A 22,351-nucleotide genomic window follows, 5' to 3' on the forward strand; every position below is an offset into this window, starting at 1 on the left:
TCACAGGAGATACTCTGAATTAGACCACTCCCTTGGTGGAGTACAATAGTCGGGTCCTCCAAGATTGGGAAGCATTCCTCAAGGAATTTATGGCTATGTTTGGTGATCCCCACCTGACCCAGACAGCAGAGATCACACTATGGCTCCTGCATCAAGGGGAAGGTTCTGTCACAGCTTATGCTTCCCTCTTTCATTGCTATGCAGCAGACACCCAGAGGAATGAGGCAACCCAATTATTTCTGCTAGGGTCTGCAGGAGGAGATTAAGGATGAACTGGCTTGGGTAGAATTCTACACATTTGTGGATCTGGCTGTCTGGATTGACCACTGCTTCTGGGAATGCAAAGAGGGGTAAAAAATACATTTTGCTTCGTCCTCTCACCCTGCTATGATTGCTCCCAAGCCAATCTTAGTGGACAGAGGGCTTCAGTACCCCATACCAGAGGAAAGGCAAAGATGCCAGTAACAGGAGCTGTGCTGCTGTTCCAGGTCTTCAGGACATGAGTTCACCACCTGCGCCTAGAGAGGGCGTCACAGTAAACAAGTGGTCCCAAGTGTATTGAAGGGAGCCAGCTTTGGGTCATCCAAAGTCCCCAATGCATCCACAGTTCATGAAGTCTGAAATAAACCCAGCCCATGGAACCACTTTCCCTGTGTTGACCACCCTGCTCAACTCAGGCCATGGAAACTTCAAAGCCCCAAAAATCCTGCTAAGGGCTTCATATATGAGCCCTAAAAAACCTGCTAAGATGGCAGCTCAAGCCTGAAACAAGAGACCATAGATGTCTCCCTCCTGGCTTCAGGGCCCATGGTATAGGATACTACCATTCTCAAGATGAACCTCCATAGGTATATGGAGGCCATATGCTCTGGGGCCATTCACTTCTTGCACTGCCCCTTGATCCTGGAGCTTCCCTGGTTCATGTGCCATGACCCCCTAATCAGGTAGAAAGCTCAAGAGGTCCATTTGAACTCAGACTATTATCAACAACACTGTTGGAAATCTAGGGGGACAGACCATCCCACAATCCAAGCCAGATGCCCACCTGCTGCTGCCTTCCTGGTGACATTGTCTCCAAAATCTGAAATTGGTTTGCCTAGGAAATATCAAGAGTTTGCAGATGTCTATGAAAAGAAAAATATGGATATTCTTTCTCCACATTGAGATGATGATTGTTCCATCAATTTACAGGTAGGAACAAAAATTCCAGTGGCATGTATTTACACTATATCAGAACCCAGGTTCTCCACTCTCCATGAGTAACTAGAAGAGAACCTGCCCTGGGGCTTTATACACAGGTCTACCTTACCCATGGGAGCCCCCATACTGTTCATTAAAAAAAAAAAAAAAAAAAAAAAAAAAAAAGATGGGAGCCTCCACTTATGTTTTATCAGGTACTGACAGAGATTACTATCCATAATCAGTACCCTCTGACCTTCATTTCAAAACTGCTTTATTGGCTCAAAATGGCTTGTGTCTTCATAAAACTTGATCTTTGGGAAGCCTATAACCTGATGCAAATATACTTTTTGAGCTCATAAGGGCACTTGTGGCTCACCAATGACCCAGCTACCATCCAACACTTCATTAACATGCTACAGAACCTAATAGACTGATTTGTAATTGCTTACCTTAATAACATACTGATAGTCTCAGAGGACCCTAAAGCAAGACTTGGCACATATCTGAACAGTACTAGAAACACGGTGCCAACACACCCTTTTTGCAAAATTAGAGAAATGCACAATCGACCAAAAGATGATAGAGTTCCTTGGATACGTTTTATCTTCTGAAGGCCTGCAAATGGACCCCTGGAAGGTCCAAGTCATCTGTAAGTGAGAAGCCCCCCAGAATGTCAAAGAACTTCAAAGATTTCTAAGGTTCACAAACTTTTATCATAGATTCCTTGCCATCTTTGCCCAAGTAGTAAGCTTGATCTCTACACTACTGTGGAAGAACATTCACTTCTACTAGTCCAGAGAGGCCCAGGAAACATCCGAAAACCTGAAACATGCCTACACCTCTGCACCTATGCTTGCTTATCTGGACCTGCCCTGACATTTGTGGTAGAAACAGATGCATCTAGTACCATGATAAGTGCAGTGCTCTCCCAATGGCATGGCCCAGAACAAACCTCTACCTTGTTTGACTCCAGTTTGGATGACAAATGGATCTGTCTCTGACCCACTGCACAGGAGATTTGCAGTCATCTGGTTGTGAAGAAGCCTCAGGACTTTGATATACTTTTCAGGACTTTTTCAGTAAATTTAGCCAATACTTTCCATAAGGGAGGTGGTCTTAATGAGGTCAATGAAGGCCATATATAGGCCTGAAGTTGTTCCTGACACTTTTCTTGAACCTAGAGGGCAACAAAGTTCATGTCAGTTGCCCCACAGGATGGTTTGAAACCACACTGAGATTCCAGCAGGGCTTCCTCAGCAAGAGGTAGAAAATGGTTTAGGAGGATGCAAGCAAATATTTTCCTTGCTCTGGAAAGGAGTGTGATACCTCAAGAGGTCCCATGCACAGACTTATCCCCGTTCTTGAACATAGTCATGATGTTGGCATTCCTCAGGTCCCCATGGATCTCTTCGTTGTTCTAAATGCATAATATAAATTCATGGAGTCCTCACCACCAGCCTTGTAGATTTCAGCAGATATGCAACCCATCCAGTAGACCTGTTCTTAGTTTCTTTGATGGTATGCCAGACTTCTTCTAGGATAGGAGGGTTGGCAAGGGATCCCCTTTCAGGGTGTTGGGGGATGGATGGACTTGACAGTGGTATCTGCTACAATCGACTCATGGTTCAGGAGTGCTCCAAAGTGCTATTTCCATCTATCCCGGGGAAGATTCATTGTCTTTGAGGAGTGTCCAGCCATCCTGTGATTGCAAGAAAGTAGGATTGTGGGAAGTTGGGCCACATGTGGCTTTTGTTACCTGGAAAAAAAATTATACATATCATGTTTGTCAGCATAGAGCTCAATCTCTTTGGTTTTTATGTTACCACCACTGATTTTTGATTTCTTGGATCCTCCTCTGAGCAGCTGATACATCTCCTTCTTCTGCTGAGATAGTGTCATCTTGCCAAGGAGAATGAGCCCTTTTCTTCCAGTCAAGCACTTGGAACTTGGTATCACTCTTATCAAACTAGTCTTGTTGATGGGTAATACAGCCAATGGATTCAGCACAGGCCATATGGATGATGGCTTTAAACCCCTTCCAAAATCCCTCAATGTTGCCTTCATTTATGGACAGGGAAAAAAGGTTTCCATGGAGACACTGTAGCAGACTCTGACAGACCTTCAGGTCTTGAAGAGATTTGGTGTTGGGAGTCCTTCGTATTACTTCTGGCTGTTTTCAGTGTTTTGGAGCATGGCAGATGTTCAAAATTGATCTGTCTAGTCGTCACCAGCTCTTTGCATGGTTCAAGTGATGCGGACATCCATTCGATCACAGGCTCTAACAATAACATAGTAAAATAGGTGCAGTGCTTAGAGTGAGGCTGTCTACATATGTTCTTGTATTTGTCACTCTGTCTGAAGATGGTGTTTGTGATGAGAAAACCATGCTCCATGAATTTACTCATTAGGATCAGCTTTCCCTACTCCTTCCTTCCCAATGGTACCACTCCAGAGCTCCAGAGTTCCAGGTCACAAATGACTAGCACTGAAATCACTGAGGATTCTCTTTGTTCTCCTGGCAAGTATTAGAATGTGCTCACTGTTCCTTGTAGAACAGTAAAACTGTTCCTTGTCATCAGCAGCAGCATCAAGTGTTGGGGCATATGCATTGATAATGGTGGCATACTGGTTGTTGCTGAGCTTAAGACAAAGGATCATAAGATGTTTGTTAATGCCCACAGAGAGTTCTGTTAGTTGATTATTGAGCTTATTCTTCATGGCAAAGCTGATACCATTAACTCATCTATCCTGGGCTGGATTCCCCTTCCAGAAGAAGGTGTAGCCTCCACCCTGGTCCCTCAGCTGACCATTATCTGGTCATTTTGATGTCACTCAGAGCTGCAATGTCAGTGTTGTATCTCACTAGCTCCCAGGAGATGATGGCAGGTCTTCCTTCTTGTTGTTTGTTGTTTTGCTTATCCATTAAGGTGCAAAAATTCCAAATTGTGAAAATCATTTTCTTATGATGTATTTGACCGCAGAGAATGCAATCCCATTGGACATGGCTATCCAGCCAGGAGCAGATAAGACAGCCTAGGTTTAGGGCACCTTTCCTAGACCCTTCCCCATGTAGAGTGAGCAGAGGGTATCCTGAATAAGACTGCTCATTCATGGTAGCAGCTTGTGAATTGAACTCATCTCAACCCAGGTGTAAGACAACCATCAGGCTACTCTCACCTGTGTGCAGATTTGTGGCTGGATTCACTAGTCCTGTCTCCAGCACCACTGGTCCATAACACAGGCCTTTTAGAGTTTGGTACAGGACAGCGTGCTGTTTTCTGTGGTAGAAACCTGCATATGACTGTTTAATTTGATGAAGTTGGTGTGTAGTAACAGCAACCACACGATCTTGACATGGAGGACTTATAAGCCCAGCGGCAAGGGAGAACCCTAGATGACAGAATACCTCCATTTTGTTGAATCCTGCTTCTTTCTTTATAGACATTAATATGCTGACATTTTCTTTCATGTGATCCATGGTTGAGGACTTGGGGTTGGACCTTGGTTTGTCTGGAAAATCCCCTTCGAGCTGATCACCATGGGTGACCGTGCCAGGAGACTCCGGGCCAACATAGTTTTGAGGTTCATTAGGACACAAAAGCCTCCCCACCATTACAAAGTCTCAGTCCATGGAGAGGAGGAGTAATGGCATTACCTTGAAGGAGCATGGCACAAGACACAGGTCCTCACAGACCATAAGAATTTAAAGTATTTCCATAAGGCAAAAGCTCTCAATAAGAGGCATCTGTGCCGGGCACTCATTCTCCCATTTTGACTTGCAAATTATGTATCAACCTGGGCCCAGAAATGGAAAGGAAGATGCCCTATCCCAAAAGACAGAACATGACACCAACCTCATGCAGGTGCCAGCTGACTCCATCCCTATTCTGAAGCCACACAGTGTCATTGGTGCCACAGAACCAATAGACTTGCTAACCTTGCTCTGAAGTGCAACCTAAGAGGAAATTTTCCCCAAGGAGCAGGCCACCCGCTCTTGACAGCACTACCAAGTATGGGAGGGGGTCATATTCACTGGGATCTATGGTCATCTGATTCTTCTGGTGGCCACGCCTGCATGAGAGTCTGAGATTTCATGTGTCCCTGAGATATTTGCAGCCACACTAAAAGACCTATGCAGAAACCTTTTGGGCTCCTCCACTCTCTTCCGGTTCTCTTCTGACCCTAGTCTGCTATTTCACTAGAGTTTATTTTAGAGATGCCTGAATCTAAAGGATACTACGTAATCGTTATAGTAACAGATCATTTAAACAAAATGGCTGACTTTATTCCATGCACAGGTCTGCCCTCCCCCAAAGACACTGCCCAAATATGGGTAGATCATGTGGTTTGCCTTCATGGTCTCCCATAGTTTCTGACTGCAGGCCCCAGTTCATTTCCCAATTTGGATGCAAGGCCCTACACCTGCTGGGGGTCCATGCCCTGCTCTCATCTGCATACCACCCACAAAAAATGGTTAAGATGAGAGAAATCAGATTGAGATGGCATCAGAAGTACCACTCTAGAATTTCCAGCAAAACAACTGGGTTCCTCTGCTCACATTCTCAGGTTTGCCTATGACTCCATGCACTCCTCAACTGGACAGAGCTCATTCATTCCTAAGTATGGGTTTCACCTGTAGCTACACCCTGCCCTATTTTTTACCTCTGATAATTCTGTGGCTCTGGACTGGGTACAACATGTGCAGGAGGTTAAAAAAAAACAAAACCCAAAAACAACCCCCTCCTACCAAGAGTCATTTAGAAAAGGAAAAAGAAGCTTACAAATGACATCCAGACCAACATTGTCAGCAGGGGCCTGCTTGCTCAGTAGGACAAAAAGTATGCCTGTAGGCAGAATACTTCTGCACCTACCTGCCCTAACAGCAACTGGATCACATTGTTCCCTTCGATATCACCCAATGAATTAATTTGGTCACCTTTGAATTGCAGCTTCTGCCAGCACTGGAAAACCATCAGGTATTTCATGCATCACTGTTTGAGCCTTACATGACAAACTCACTCTCTTACCAATTTCAACCTCATCCATCATGCATAATGGCTTATAGGCAAGAAGAATATTTAGTCCACGATATTCTAGACTCAAAGTAGAGGTGAGGAAATCTATATTACTTAGTGGACTGGGCGGGTTCTGGGCCACAGGAATGCACATAGAAGCTCATGGAAAACATCCACGCCCTTGATATGGTGCAAAAATTCAATGATCATCCACTAAAGCCTGAATCAGCGCCCCTTAGAAGGGGCCACTGAGGGCAGGGGTAATGTCAAGCAGTAGCCTTGACCCTAGGACTTTGTCCTGCTTAGCAAAGCTGCTCATGGATTTGACCTGCTCATCCAGGTCTCCTACTTACTCAGTAGCGTGTTCAGGCAGACTCAGGTGGCCTCCACCCACTCTTTGCCACCAGAGTGCTCACCCAAAGTTAGCTGACTCTTCAACCCTTCCAGTATAAACCCCTGACCCAGAAGAAGAAGTGTCTAGGCAACAATCTTCAACCTTGTACATAGGTTGCTACACCATTGGCTTGTGCTTGATCTGCCTACTGGCTCTCTGACAGTTTTTCCAGATTCCTAGCCTGGCCTGCCCATGGATGCTGAGTTATGACTGACCCAACTCTTGCTTGATCTCATGGATACCTGACTTGGGTAGCCTCCTGACCTCATGCTCTGCTTGACCCTCCAGATTTCTGGCTTGCTTCCCCAGACCAATCTCCTGCCTTTTGGCTTCCTAGTTTCTGTACACTTAGACTCTGCACACTCCCTTCAAACCTTGGCAGCTTCTCCTGACCCAGCCTGGCACAACACCTATGTCCCCTCCTTGCCACTTGCCCCTGGTACCTATTTCCCTGCCACCTGTACCCCCTGCCAGGTTCTCTCTCCCTCCTGCCACTTGTCCCCCTCTAGTGCCAGCCCCACCCCCCCACCTTACCTTTGCAGCTGCTCTGTTTAGTCTCCTCCAGGTGCATGGAGCACCCGAATGAGCCAGGCTGTATCAGCAGCTCTGGCTCCAGGCTCCACCTTCCAGCCAAGCCAGTCAGGGTCAGAGCCAGAGGCTTAGCAATTCCCCCTACCACTGCATGTGCCCTTTCCCCATGATCCCCCCTGCTGCTGTGTGTGTCCCTTTCCCTGTACTCCACCTGCACTGTGTGCCCATTCCCTGAACACCCATTACTCCATGCTTCCCTTCCACACTCCCTTCACCTACACTTCTCCCACCATCTATTCCCCTGTGCTCCTTCTGCTTCCTGGCACTGTGTTCCTTTCCCATGTTACCCCAGCACCACACGCCCTTTCCCCTGTGCTCCCCCCTGTATATTTTGTATCCTCTTTACCTATGTTCCCTACATTTTTCTGTTGTTATATGGGTATTTTTTTGTTATAGTTAGTCTTATGTGTGGTATTTGGATTTAATTTTTTTAACTTTTTTTTATATTGAAAATAATCTCTCTAGACAAGGAATGCCAGTGCCCACAGCCCTGTAAGGCAATAGGCACAGGCTTTTGAAAGAAGAGGGGGGTGTGAAGAAATCCTCCTCAGTCTGCCTCACCTCTGTATTGGGACAGCCCAACACACTTTGGGTTTTTTTCCCCCCACTGCCTGGTTTTAGTCCACCTATTCACCTAGGCAACAGAGCCTGGTCACCTAGAGGACTCAGCTGAAAAAATTCCTAAGAGAGAGGGGAGCTTGGTCTTCCTTTTCCTGCAGCAGGCATTTGGGGAAGGGGACAGGCAGTCATTGTGGGGACTCAGAGAAGCTTACACCTCTGGAGAGAAGATCTAGATGATTTTACCGAGAGTAGACTTGGAAATTTAGCCAGTATATTAGGATTAAGTGATTTTTGATGTGTATTAAAAAGGTCTCTGAACCCAAATTTGATGAAAGGCTCAATTTATTCTATACTGCTCAAGGTGTTTTGTTATTCTCTTAAACTTCCTTTGTTCTCTATCCTCCCCCATTTTCTTCTTCTTTGATTAATAAAAAGCTATCTGGCTCAGCATGCCTAGCTGTGAATGCCTGAGGGGAGAGGGGTCAGAAACATGTTTTTTTCCTAGTAGTGCTCAGGTGTTTATTAACTAATTCAGTCCTACCTGAGAATATCTTGAGAGGCTCCAGGCTATAAGGAACACCCAGAAATATTTCCAAGGGGCAAAGCACCCCCAAGGTTGGCTGGGTCTGTGTAACCTGGGCTGTACAGAGCCCTAACCAAGACCAGTGCCTGGGTGGTGAAAGCATTACCCCAGACTTGCAGGAGATCTCCTGGAAGGGGGAAAGCCAGATGTAGGTGCCCTAGCGGAGATTCCTGAAGCACAGTTTTGGGCCAGGCACAGTGAGGTGGGTAGCTAAGTGAAATTGCGCCCCATGCTGTCCCACCACAACTTATTTATTTCCTTACAATACTATATACATAGATGAAATCATATCAGTTTTTGCATACTACAGGTCATGTATTTCATTTCTCATCAGGAATCACACACATGGGCTCAGAATCCACCCACAGACTACCCATAGATTCAGACTCCACCAACAATTCCATAAATATTTCTGTTAACTTTATTAATATATAATAATACCTAACACTGACATTCTCATTAAGTTTCAAAATTAACATAGTATGTAAAACAAATAACCATTCTTTCAGTCTGTCTGACCTCAGCAAGAAAACACTCTTATTACAGTGAGGTTTTTCTTCACAAACTCTAAAAATAAAAACTTACATTTTGTCAATGTTGAGTATATGTACACTTCAGCTGTTGCTGGGATTGAGACTCAGCTTACCGTGGTAAGCTTTAAGCTAGATAGATATGGTATTGCTGTTAGGGTGCCTATAGACATGCAGGGAGGCTGTTCCAACATGCTATAGAACAGACTAAATTAGTCAAGTCTGCTGAAACATGCTAATTAGCATGCCTCTAGCAGTTTCTGCATCTGTGGCATCAGCATCCTCATACTTCAAAATGGTGGGAGGGGCACTTTAACTAAAGCTCCACGAGCTTTAGTTAAAGTGCCCCCACTGCCACTTCGAAGTGCAAGGATGCTGATACACACTGCGGGCACTTTTATTAGAGTGGCTCTTGGAGTTCCCCTTCCCCCCAACCACACACACACACTTGAAGAACATGTAAAAACACTCTTAGTGTAGCTGATACAGCATGGAATTTAGAATTTGGAGTCAGCGCTAAGAAGTAGGGAAAATATTTAGGCAGCTAGCTTACATTAAATCTTGCAATTGGACTGGTACTGATATACAAACTGGCTAATTTATTGCAGTGACTACAGTCTAAGTCTTACTCATTAAAGTGATTACCAGAGGAATTTTGGTTTTGCACACCACTAGTGCTGCTTGTAAAACTGCTGGCCATACCCCTAGTCTTATGATGCATTACAAAAAGGAATCAAATGTGCCCTAAGAGAGAATGAAGATTGCTTCAATTAAGGGAAATCCTGAGCCGGTCCAAACCCAGACTGTACATTAAATTCTGGATGGAGAGAAAGGAGTCAAACTTGCCCCATCCTTCACTTCTCTTAGAACCCCAAGGCTTGTCCTTTCCCAGACCATCCAATTTACATTCCCTACTGAGATAAGGGAAGAGGAGTATGTGTTTTAATACCCTGTGTAAAGAAATGAAAACAAACTCCTCCAAGTTCACAGGGAGGGAAGAATCACTGAAGCAACTAGAACCAACAATGGGGAGCAACAGGGGACCAGCCTGGTTCACGAGCAGCTGGTCAGTCAAGCTCGGGGCAGCCTGAGGGGCTTCAATAGTTAAAGGAAGAACTGTGAAGGCTGGAGCAGTGGGGAAGGCAGGAAACACTGGCAGGAAGATGTGCTAGAGGAATTGGCAGTCAGAATCACTGGCAGCACCCTGAGTGGTTTTGCTTACTTTCAGGTTTTTTTCTTTTATTGCTTTAAAGCTCCAGAAGCCCAGGAGAAAGGGAAAATGAGGGATTGCTGCTGGTGATGGATAGCTGGCAAGAGAATCAGGCTTCAGGCTTCCTAGAAGCATAGCAGTGGAGGGTGGGAGGACTACCCCAATGCACTGGGGAAGGTGGCAGGCGTCGCTTAAGTCCTCCCTGAACAGATACAGAAGCACCTAAGATGTGGATGGTGGGGGCCTGGAGGGCACACCTGTTTTCTTCTTATTCGAACTAACTTCTTCATGAGGGTTGAGCAGTGAAGTAAGACCCACAACCCCAGGACTGAGCTGTTTCATGACCGGCAGGCTCAGCGTGAAGGAGCAAGGACTCTATTTGACAGGACTTACTACCTGGGTCCTGCTCCATCTTTAAGTTATACCCCCCCCTTTTTTTTTTTTTTTTTTTTTTTTTTTTTTTGCAAATCAGACTGAAGACTACCACCCGCAGACAACAAGGGCAAAACAGACATGTTACCAACAGAGTGGTGCTAGGATGGGATGTAGGGAAGATTGGAGCCTGAAAGAGGATACTTCTTCATTAATAATGTACAGCTGAGGTAAACTATCTCCCAACAATAACTAGTTTGACATCAAGACACGGCAGGAGAGAATCAGGAAACTATGGCTGTGTGTAAAGACTGGGTATGGCATAGTCCCATCAGGCGCAAGGTCAGAAGGCCCCATGACTCTATCCTATATTGCGCCGATACCGTGCCCTACCGTGCATTGGGTACTTGCACTATACCTACTGGTCTTTGAATATTTTTGCCTTAGTTAGGGATAAACTGAACTGCAAATTTTGGATCCAGTTTTAGGCTTGTGACCTGGATTTCTACTCTCTAAAGCAAAAAATAAATAAATAAATAAATAAAATGAAAATCTGGAGGTGATTGGGTCTGAGCTCTTTAGCTCAGTCATGTCTCTTATTTCTGTCATTCTAAAATGTAACAAACCCAAACATATCCTCCAACTTGTAAGCCCTACATAACATTTTTCCCCAAAACAATAAAACATTCAAATCAATAAAGACATTTTTCAGATAGCTTCAAGACTTTGTTCCAAGAAATTGGTGTCTTTTCAAAGTAAGTAAAATATTTCTACAACCTCCCTATTAAATGAAGTATTCTCTTATACTGTCACTCAATTTATGAATGAATTAAAGAAATGTATATTACAATTTTTATCCCTGAGAGTGAAATACAGAAAACAGCCATGGTTCCCAAGCAGATAATGGACATGTGGGGTGCAATGTTGTTCTTTTCTCTGTTGTATAACCTAGAATTAAAAATAAGTTTCCCAACCTTGAGCCATTTATTTAATTTTATCTTGTTGTTGTACAACAACTTGCTAGACTATTAATCTTTATTACAAATTATAATTTTTAATATAAGAAGTAAGTTGGAAATTCTCTGGAAGCTATCTAAAAAATGTCTTTATTGATTTGGGTGGTTTTTTGTTTGGGAAAAAAATGTTGAGTAGGGCTTACATGTTGGAGGATATGTTTGGGTTGGTTACATTTTGTTACATATGTTTACATTCTTTGTTACATGGAACAAAGAACATTTTCATTTTTTACATTCTTAGAAATTCTGGCTAGATAGGACTCTTTAAAGACCAAAGTTTTCCCACTGCCATATGGTTTGTCTGGCCTACTTCATGTGCATATCACTAGTTTGATCTGGCTCAGTTTATTAATGTTAAATGTTGTGGCCATCTGAAGCATCTAAAGTGGTCTATATGAAATGTGTTGATGATATCAATTCAATTCTAAGTGGAAGAATATCCAAAAGCAATGTTACCAACACAGTTGATAGTTGTGTCGCAAAGGAGATAACGACTGAATAGGGAAAGAAATTCCTCCTTTCTCTTTGAACATGGTACCTCTAAAAGTGATGAGATGCAATAGGAATGTTTATGTTGCTACTGCTTTTGTTTTATAGACAAAATACTTCATTTACAAGGGCTTTCACTCCACCTTTCTTAAGTGCTGTCTGCACAAAAACAAAGTCATCCTACATTTCTCAGGAGTATGATTAGACGTAGTTGCTGATTCAAGTACACGTAAGAATTAAACAATAAAGTGCACATAAAATTCAATATGGTTGCTGATTCAAGCACAAGTAATACCGACCCAATCATTTGATTTACATATGCCTTAGGAATTGCAATTCAAGGGCATTCCATTTGTCAGATTTGCTAACTTTATTTTGATATGCTTTGTCTTCACCTTTACAGAAAGCAATGTATTTAAAATATTGCCTAGCTATAAAACACTGTCAAAGCAGGATTTAGTCATTAATTTGTCTTTATAGTACATGAGTGGATTTTTTTCCCATTAATTCCTTACAAAAAGAAAATGCAAACATCTCATCTTCAAATCAAACATTGTATATTTTTTGGATAATACAAAGGGACTCAATTTAATAACAGCAAGAGCTACTTCTTGAAAGATTTTTCTAACCATATCACTCTCAGTCTTTCATCCTTTCTTTCCATCCTTCTTGTGTTCTTTAAAATCTTATCTTTCAATCTTCTTTCATTTACTTCAACAAGAGTTTTGTCTGGATATGGATTAAACCAGGGATGGGCAAAATATGTCCCATGGGCCAGACCCAACCCACCCAGCACTTTAATTCACCCACCAATGAATTGTACCCCATCCAGACCTTCTGCCCATGAGGGTGGAAGCAAGGCACCTACACCTGCCCCCAACATACCCTATTATGCCTCACGCCCACTCTCAGGGGAGGAAGGACCCGGCCCTGCTAGCACCAGGCAGGGCGGCTGCTGCTGCAGGCTTCCCTGGCATCCCACTCCCTCTGCACAGCAAGTAAAGAAGGGAGGGAGGTGCTACACAGGAGGGAACCCCCTGGCATGGGAGGAAAGCTGCCTTTTCCACTGCAGCCAGCTCCAGTGTCTGGGGCTTCCTTCCCACGCCATGTGAGCATGGGGAGAGCCAGAAATAGAGATGACCCGGTGGGGGCTGCACTCCTCACTGCGATGTGCAGTGTTGGCCACAGTCTAGCACCAGAACCCCTACTTGCTGCTGTGCCATGGCGGCAGTGTGGGGAAGTCCCCACTCCTCTCCACCCTCCCTCACACTGCACAAATGCCATACACCCAGACACAAACACACATACCCATCCTGCAGTATTGCCTGCATTGACTGCAGGAGAGGACAGGGTGCTCTAGAGACCAGTGTCTTCCAGAGTCACACACCCACACCCCACAAATGCCACACAATCCCCCAACATATCCTATGCCCCCCACACACAGCCACATCCTGTCACAAACCCCGCAAACCCTACCACACACACCCCCATCCTCCCCACACACACCCCCATCCTCCCCACCATACACACACATGCACAACCCCACCCCCACACCCCACCATATACATACACCCCTACATATAAATATAATAACCCCTACAATACAAAAGATTAAGAATTTATTTTTGAATTATTATGCAGTCACCTCTATATACAGTACACAAACACAAATCACGACAAAAATAATTGCAATCAAATTAAAATATGTTCTAGTAGGTGTTTGACTCTTAGTGTATGATTTGTTTTTTTCTAGTTCTAAGATGGCAAGCCCCCATCCCAAAAGGAGCATTTCCAGGGGACAAGGGGAGAGACTTCTAGTGGAAAAGGTCAGGGGTGAGGGTCCTAAGACAGTGACCAAGAGGCGGGGCAGCTGTCAAGGGGCGGGGGTACCCATGTAACCCTCAACAGCTCACCAAACCTCATTAAGCAGCCCTCCAGCCAAAATAATTGCCCGACCCTGGATTAAACCCGCAGTAATTATTTTTGATGAAATAGTTACATTCTCAGGAAATGAAAAGCCTTATCTTCATATGTTTTTTGCTTGTTAGTTATAGAACTTAGGCTACATGGAGAATTAAATTAACTACATAGTTTATTATCCTTATGGAAAAGCCCATGGATTTTGTTAGAAATTAAAGTGCATTTTATCCAAATATAAGAGATCTATTCGAAGTATTCTGAAGAACTACAGAATCTGTTGGAAAATGGTAGCCTTTTCACAAGTTTTGATAAAGTTCTATAGAAAACATATAATTTTCTATTAAATTATACACAGTAGTCCAAGGTAATTGCATAGAACATTAAAACAACCTTTCCCTATGATTGCAGATAACTCTTGTTGCAATTTGACCACATTTTTCTCACAAATTATGTTTTCATACAATGTTCAGTATATTTACTATTTCAGATACTTTACATCTTTTGGACCTCAAAATCCATGTTCAGTATTAAAAGAAGGATGTAAATGTTAAGATTTTGTAGCTCTTGAATTCTTTTTTTCATCAAATACATAATAATAGACATTGCAAAACAGTTTTAGAATCAATGCATAGGGAAGGCTAATTAAATAACAAACCCATGATGAATTCATTTCAAGAGAAAGATATGTTTAAAGCCATAGCTGAAATGAAAGCAGAGATATGTACCAGACATTGTCAGAAATAGTCTGTTTACTGAAGACACTAATCATATCCGGAGGAAAATGACCTAAACAGGTATTGGAAATTATGAGGCAAACTGAACACTACACTAAGAAACTGTCTGCTCAGCACTTGCTAGCTAAGTGCTCTTTTGCATTATGCTGCTGAAATGGATCCTTTGCTTTTGGCACATGAAAAATTACCATTTTAGAATTCATGGTCAGTATTAACAAAGATCCAGAATGAATAAAGCAAACCAACATTTTAACCTTAATAGGAACATCTCCCTTGAGTAAAAGCTGGGAATACTTTTCTTGAATAGTGGATACCTCTAAAGATGCCACAACCCAGGGGCAAGTTATAGTTGACACGTTTTGAAAAATGAGAAAATGTCTTGAAGACTTTATTTGGTACGTAAAAGCACCCCTCCCCACCACCCTTTTTAAATTGTTGCTTTTTTCTTTTTTTACTACAGTGAGTGAAACTTTCCTGTCATGGTAACATAATAGGTTGTGGACCAACAGTTTACATCCAGAAATTTTGTAACAGAGATGGAAGACTGGGAAAAATGAGGAATACATGTGTGGTTGTTTCAAAAATTGCATATTTCTTCTGTAGGTCTCTAACCTGACTTGTGCATTTGTGCATTCATTGGCAGTGTGACAGGTGGTAATTATTCTTAATACTTTCTGACAGGTTGAAAGATTAAAGTTACACGTACCACTTTTTTTCTTTACTGCCTGGGTTTAACAATATTACACCTTTCCAAGCAAATATTTGAAATATATGACAGGAGCTCTTATATGTATTTGCACAAAGAGATGGAAAATGAATGCAACACTGGACATGCCATTTATACCTTTTCACAGTACTGAGTTTGTTCTGAATGCAGGGATTTTCAAATTCTATTCCACTTATTAGGCGTGTTAGTGGACTTAGACATCTAACTGTAACTCTGTCCCACCCTGTTCAAGTGTCTGAAATGTTAAAATAAAAGGTACGTGAGTTCTCCTCTTCCTCATTAAGCTTTTGCAACTCAGCCGTTAGGGTCAGATGATGGTGTGTTACAAAAGTGTATGCATTAATGGACTAACTTAGGTGCCCTAAAGGTAGAATAGAATCTGGCCCTTTATTTTTCACTTGGGCATTAAATTTGATTTTTTTTTATTTTGAAGGACAGAGGTTGAATTGGCCAGTACAACCACAGGCTGTCAAAAACATTCATATTTCTGCATCTACAGTGTATGGGCAATGGCGAAGGTCAATCCTGACCTTTCTGCGGTCTTTGACAAAAAAAAATTGTTTTTATGGAATCAAGATTTCACTGAAGTTGCTTATGAATCCGATGTCACTGACCGTACTCCTGAGCAAGAGAAAAGGTGGTGGCTCAAAATCAGTAAAACACCAGGAAACTGTATATTGTTGAAAGACTTTATGCTATAAACACAGAGGAAAAAAAAACACTGCAAAATCACTGCCTTGGATCCACATGAATTATGTGCGAGGACTGGCTTCAGTCCATTTGTGCACAATGAAAAGTGGCATTGTTTCTTGCTACTTGTTTGGAAACTTATTCCATTCCAAAGCCCTGGTGCCACAACAAACGAAATATGTAGTACTAGGCAGGTGCACAGGGTTCCTTCCATGTTAGTAAATATAATGGCTGGATTATGGCAGAATTAATACAATTAGTATGTCTTATCAACCAGTATTTTTCATTATTTGTACACAACTGTTAGATTTATTGTGCAAAAAAACCCCAATATATCATATGACATAAAGATAATGTCAAAGTGAATGCTACTTATGATTCCAGATAAAACATATAGCTATTAAATAAAATATTAATAGAAGAAAGGAGGATTCTAACCATTTCTGATAATATTATATATACTTAATGCTATACATACACACACACACACACACATATATATAATATAATATAATATACACACACATATATACATACACACACGTATATACACACACACAAGAAAAATATTGCGGCTCAACTAAAATTACTCCTTTTGAGACTGAAAAACAGTTCAATACCTCCACATATGAGGATCCTCTTGTTGCCAGAAAGACTGATTCTCAATCAATAAATACAGGCATTTCTAAATAAAGCAAAGTTTTAGGGCTTTCAGTGCAATTCAAAATGAACACCTTCAGCCCCCAATTAGCACAACCAATAATGACTATCCACACTTCAGATGCTTTCTTCCAATACTCCACTTACACTTTGCCTTAATAGCTAATGACACAAGTATATCCATTTTTGCCTCTACTATGCTCTTCTAGTGTATTAATAGCCAAAAGAAGATCTGGAAAGGGATTCAAATCAGTAATAGTAGAGTCTTCCTTTGGAGATGCAATGGAAAACCAGGAAGGAGTGACACTTCTTACAATGGAGGGGAACATGGGTATACCTTTTCTCTTGTAGAGTTTTACCTTACTTATGAAAAATGTTCCATTCCATTGTGCTGAGGATGCAACTGCAAAGGACTTTTCTTTCCTTTTAAATCTTCCCATTTCCTTTTCTTTCATATTCCACCTCCACTCACAGAAGCCAAGGCTGACATGTCAAGAGGTAAAAATAAAAAGAAACTAAAGGTTTAAGTTATATGAGACTTAAATGTTTCTTTCAGCCATACCTGTAGTTAATTTTGAAGAATTTGACTCATACATAGAACAGTTATAAAGCCACTCACCCCATCTTTCCTGACCATGAGAAGTGATTTACATTCATAGAGAAGATGTCATCACCAAGACGCCAAAATACTTTACAAACGGCATGTATGCCATATAAGAATCATAGCCATCACCAATAAATTACTGACAGGTGTGGAGTGAGCTGCAGGGACTGTAGTCATTTTAAACAGTAGTTTAGAATACGAATTGAAGAACATGATTACAACCTGTCAAACTGATCCATAGGATAACCCCAAAGCCCAAAGTTTCTCTCTGCTGGCCTGCTGCTTGCATCAAGGAACAAACCAAGTTTGCCTTAGGATAACTACTTATCCCCACAAGCCACAGCTCTGCTGTCCTGATACCAGACTTTACAGCTGAGACAGGGGAATCTCTATCAGGTCTAGCTAGATTTTGATTGGGGTATGAAAAATATGTTAGGTCCCACCTTCCATAGAACACATAACCCGGAATATCACTTGTCAAGAGATCACTCCAATCAGCAAGGAGACAAAATAATGAAAAGATTTAGTATAGCGGGGGGAAGAATTATACCATAAGTTTTGCAACAGAATAAAGAAGACAAGTAAAGTTTCTTACCCTCTCATTTGACTACCTGACCACCACCTAATCCAGCAAGGGTTTTCAGAGATCACTGACTGCTGAGGACCTGGACTCCTCCAAAGCCTGAGAAAATCTGAAGACCAGGCTCATCTCACAGATAACCCAAAAAACCTTCAAATCAGCACATCTCCATTCCCCCCGCTCCCAACCATCAGCACAGTCCCAGGTCCTCTTGAATCTCAGAATCCTCTAGAAATGTCTTTCTTGCCAGGGACAACTGACCTTTCTCTTGCCAGTAGGTCATTTTACTCAGATGTCTTTGCCATTGTGTGGTTGTTTTTTCCCATTATAAGCAAACACTGACTTATGGGCCCTGGTGGGATGGACACCCTCTCTCTGCAATTGGGAATAGCAATAGTCCTTGGCTTAATAACGCAAGTATGTATCCCTCAGTTCCTTTGATTAAACGTTGCCAAAAATTATATAGACATACGAAAAGTATAACATAATCTATACAATGATAAAACTGAGATAAATCAATACACCATAACACTGGCTCTTCAGCAAGTCCATACATTCCATGCCAGTAAAACAAACAATCTGCATGACATCCCATAACTCCACCCCCCTCCTCCCCATGATTTGGTGAGGTTTGTGACATGACCAATTGAAGCTGATGGAGAAATTAGGTAGTGAGTGTGATGGGCCAGTAGGGGGCACTCCTTCGCTGAGCCACCTGCCTCACTGCACCCAACTAAAAACCAAGCTACGAGTGCCTTCCCAGGGCACCTCACATTTGGCCAACCCCCTTCCTGGAGCACACCCGCAAGCCTGGGGTACCACTGCACCACCTAGACTCAGGTCTTTGTCTGGGCCCTGTGCCACCCAGGAAATACAGGCCCTGTAGACCTTGGGATTTTGGGATGCTTGTATTAGCCTGAAGCATTCACCAGCAGCCTCCTGTGCAGGAGGAAAGTAAAAGAGCCGAGCCCACCTTAGTGGGTCCCTTCCCTCTTAAGCACACACAGCGAGGCATGCTAGAACAGATAGATTTATTGATCAAAGAGGGATAGGGTGGGGAAGGAATACCAATAGAAAAATATAGAAAGAAAACCAACATTGAGCTAATCTGAGTGGCTTGTCAGCCTTTTGATACATGACTAGATTACAGTCAACTAAGTTCCTAGTTAAGTTTCTGGTAAATTACTCACTTCCACATCCTGGGTATGAGAGAGAGAGAGAGCTGTGGAGGTCCACACTTCTGTATATGTGTTCGAAAATGTCCAACCTCCTCCTTCCTGGTGAAATCTTCTTAAATAGCTCTCCTTACCTCACCACCTGGGCCCAGTCAGGGACAGGGGTTATTTGATGCCAGCCAATCAATTTGAAAAACATCAGAGTTATCTATTGGAGTGAAATGGGCTTAAACCTAGCCCCCATGTTGGGTGGTCATGTATGCAGCAACCTGGTTGCCAAGGTTGCCAGCCAACCAGGTTGACAGACATGTGAGAAGACAAAGAAAGAGAAAGGGGGGGGAAAAAAACCTAAGAGAAAAGGCTGGAAGGGGATTCTTTTACAGTGACAACTACCCAAACTGAAATTTGAACAGAGTGCTAAAAACCATGATTTTACAAAACAATCCGAGATCTTTTGGTGATTTTATATGTCATGTAAAAATGGAAACAGCTGGATGCTATGGGCATGTCTTAAGTACTGCGTCAAATGGAAGACTAACAACTTTCAGAGATCACTAATAATAACTTCAGTTATTATTTGAATTTCCCTCAAAAATCTTCCATTTATTTATCAACCATGAGTCACCCATCTTAGATGATTAGAACTGGCAAAATCACACTCCAAGGTTGTACAATTACAAATAACAAATCAGTTTTCAGACGGCCGACAACATTATCCTCTTTGCATTTAGCACAATTCTGGGTAACGTCACAATGGTAAGCGGTCATGTATGAATACAGAATCAACGCACGGCTCAGGCATTTTATAAACAGTGTAATAGGTATGAATCTGCTACATACATAAAGTCTGATTTAAAAGCCTTGAACATTTTGTGTAAAATCCATTTTTCCTACATTTAGTACATATCTAAGTATTTGCAGGTTTTAGTTTCAGTAGCCAACATTTTCAAAATCAGATGTCTAAAATTAATATACTTATTTAGACACCTTAATAAGTGTGCCCTTATTTTCAGAAATGCTTTCAACTTCTAAGTACCACTATAACTTCAGTGAGAGCTAGGATTACTTAACATTTCTAGAAAACAAGCCACTACATATTAGACGTTTAAACTTTGATTTCAAGCCTGAATAGGAACTGTGAGGTTTGAACATTTTGGCCAACATAAACAATGAAAATATAGTATTTGATTTTATACGTCTGTTTCATTAATATACAATTAATTAAGCTAATTATGAAGCTAATAAAAATTGGTGTGTGAAAAGTTTATAGATGATTTTCCCGGTTAGCCAATGCCACTCTCTTAACAGAAAGATTGGAACTGGCCATGAAATTCTGCTATTAGGATTATTTATGCAAATGACCATTTTAAGGAACTAAGGACAGGGACAGACATTACACTTTATTTAAGTGATTGGAAATTGGTCTATACCCATAACAGAACAGAAGTTCAACACACAGACTGGTTTGAAAATAGTGGAACCTGGTCTAGATCCTCCCTAGAAAGGGAAATGTGTGTTCTGTTTGCTACTATTCTAAACTATGCTGCTTATAGAAAACAGCATAACTTAGATCAGAGGTGGGCAATTATTTTGGGTGGAGGGCCGCTTACCATTTTGGCAGGCTGTCAAGGGCCAAATGGGTGCCCCACCCCTTGACAAGTAACCCATCCCCTGGTCATCATCTTAGGACCAATGTCTCATGGCCAGCACCGGTGGGGCCCAGAGCGGGACACAGGCCAGCAAGGGTCTGTGGAGCCAGGTTGACCTGCACCAGCAGGGAGGGGAGAGCTAGCCTGGCTCCATAGAGCCCCTGCCAGCTGGGACCCCGCACTCCTGCCACCCTGCTCTGGTCCCCACCTGCACTGGCCCCGGGACACTGGTGCAGGCCCCATGCTCCTGCTGGCTCCACACCTACTCACTCCCAGTGCCCCCCAGCCCTGTGCTCAGCCCCGACCCCCTGCTCACCAGCAGGGAAGCTGGTGCTGAGCTTGGGGAAAAGTGGCCCCTTGCCTGCCATATGACCAGCGCTGCCTGCTGCAGGCTCTTGCAGCCCACGCAGGGCTGTCCAGAGCAGGCACAGGCAGCCCCAGGCAGGCTGAGAACAGCTGCAGTGCAGGGCGCTGGCCGTGGGGAGGGTGAGGGGCCCCTTTTCCTCATGCTCAGCACTAGCTTGTAACCCTTCCCACTGACAGCCTGGCAGTGGGGCTGGATTACAAGGTGGTACTGAGCGCAGGGGTGGGGGGAGAAAGCAGCCCCTCTCCACCCCGTGCCAGCGCCCCACACTGCAGCTGCTCACAGCCTGCCTGGGACTGCCTGTGCCTGCTCCGGACAGCCCCGCACAGGCTGCGAGCAGCTGCAGTGCAGGGCACCGGCCATGGGGTGGGCAAGGGGCTGCTTTTCTCTGTGCAGGGAAGGAGCCCAGGGAAAAGCTGAACATGGGGGGAAGTGGCCCCTCCCCCCCGCCAGGTACCCCATGCTGCAGGCACTCGCAACCTGCATGGGGCTGTCTGGAGCGGGCACAGGCAGCTCCACACAGGCTGCAAGCAGCTGCATGGGTGGGGAGGGGCCGCTTCCCCCCCATGCTCCTTCCTTGCCCAGGGTCCCTCCCCCCACTTACCTGAGCAGCTCCCAGCCCAGAAACCATAGCTGGGGCTTCCAGCTGGGGGGTGGGGCCAGGCAGACCCCGCTGTTGTGGGAGTCCACCGGGCTTCCCCTGGGTCCTACTGCCCTTGCTTTCTGTCATTTTTGACAGGAACCAAGGGCAGAGAAATATTAATTTTCTACATTTCTTTAGGGGCCCCGCGGGCTGGATAGAATGGCCTTGTGGGCCGGATCTGGCCCACGGGCTGTATTTTGCCCACCCCAACTTAGATTGATTCTGCCTTAGGCTTTTTGAATGTCTATACCTAGCCTAAGGGTCAAAGTTTGGTTCTGTGACCAGTTGCAATTTTAACATAGATTATGAGAAATACAGAAATAAGATGACAGACTGAACATGTAGAGGGTGTATCGCTTAAAGGCTGAGTGTAGATTTTTTATACAATCCTTCAATGGGAGTTTCTCCTTAGAAAGGAGAGCTCGATTTAATAATCTGTTCATTAAAATCAAACTGGCAGATAGCTATGTAGCCAAACTAATTCATAAAGTTGTGCATAATGATAAAACAGACCAGAAAGTAAAAGAAGAAATGTTTGCCGATATCCCCACTAAACCTAACTATAGATATGAGTTTCTCAGGAGGTAATATGAAGCAAAATGAAATGTGAGCTTCAACTGTTGGAATTTTCAATATGCACTTCAATCAGAAGATGGAGGTGG

Source organism: Alligator mississippiensis, chromosome 2 (assembly GCF_030867095.1).
Source record: "Alligator mississippiensis isolate rAllMis1 chromosome 2, rAllMis1, whole genome shotgun sequence".
Lineage (NCBI taxonomy): Eukaryota > Metazoa > Chordata > Crocodylia > Alligatoridae > Alligator > Alligator mississippiensis.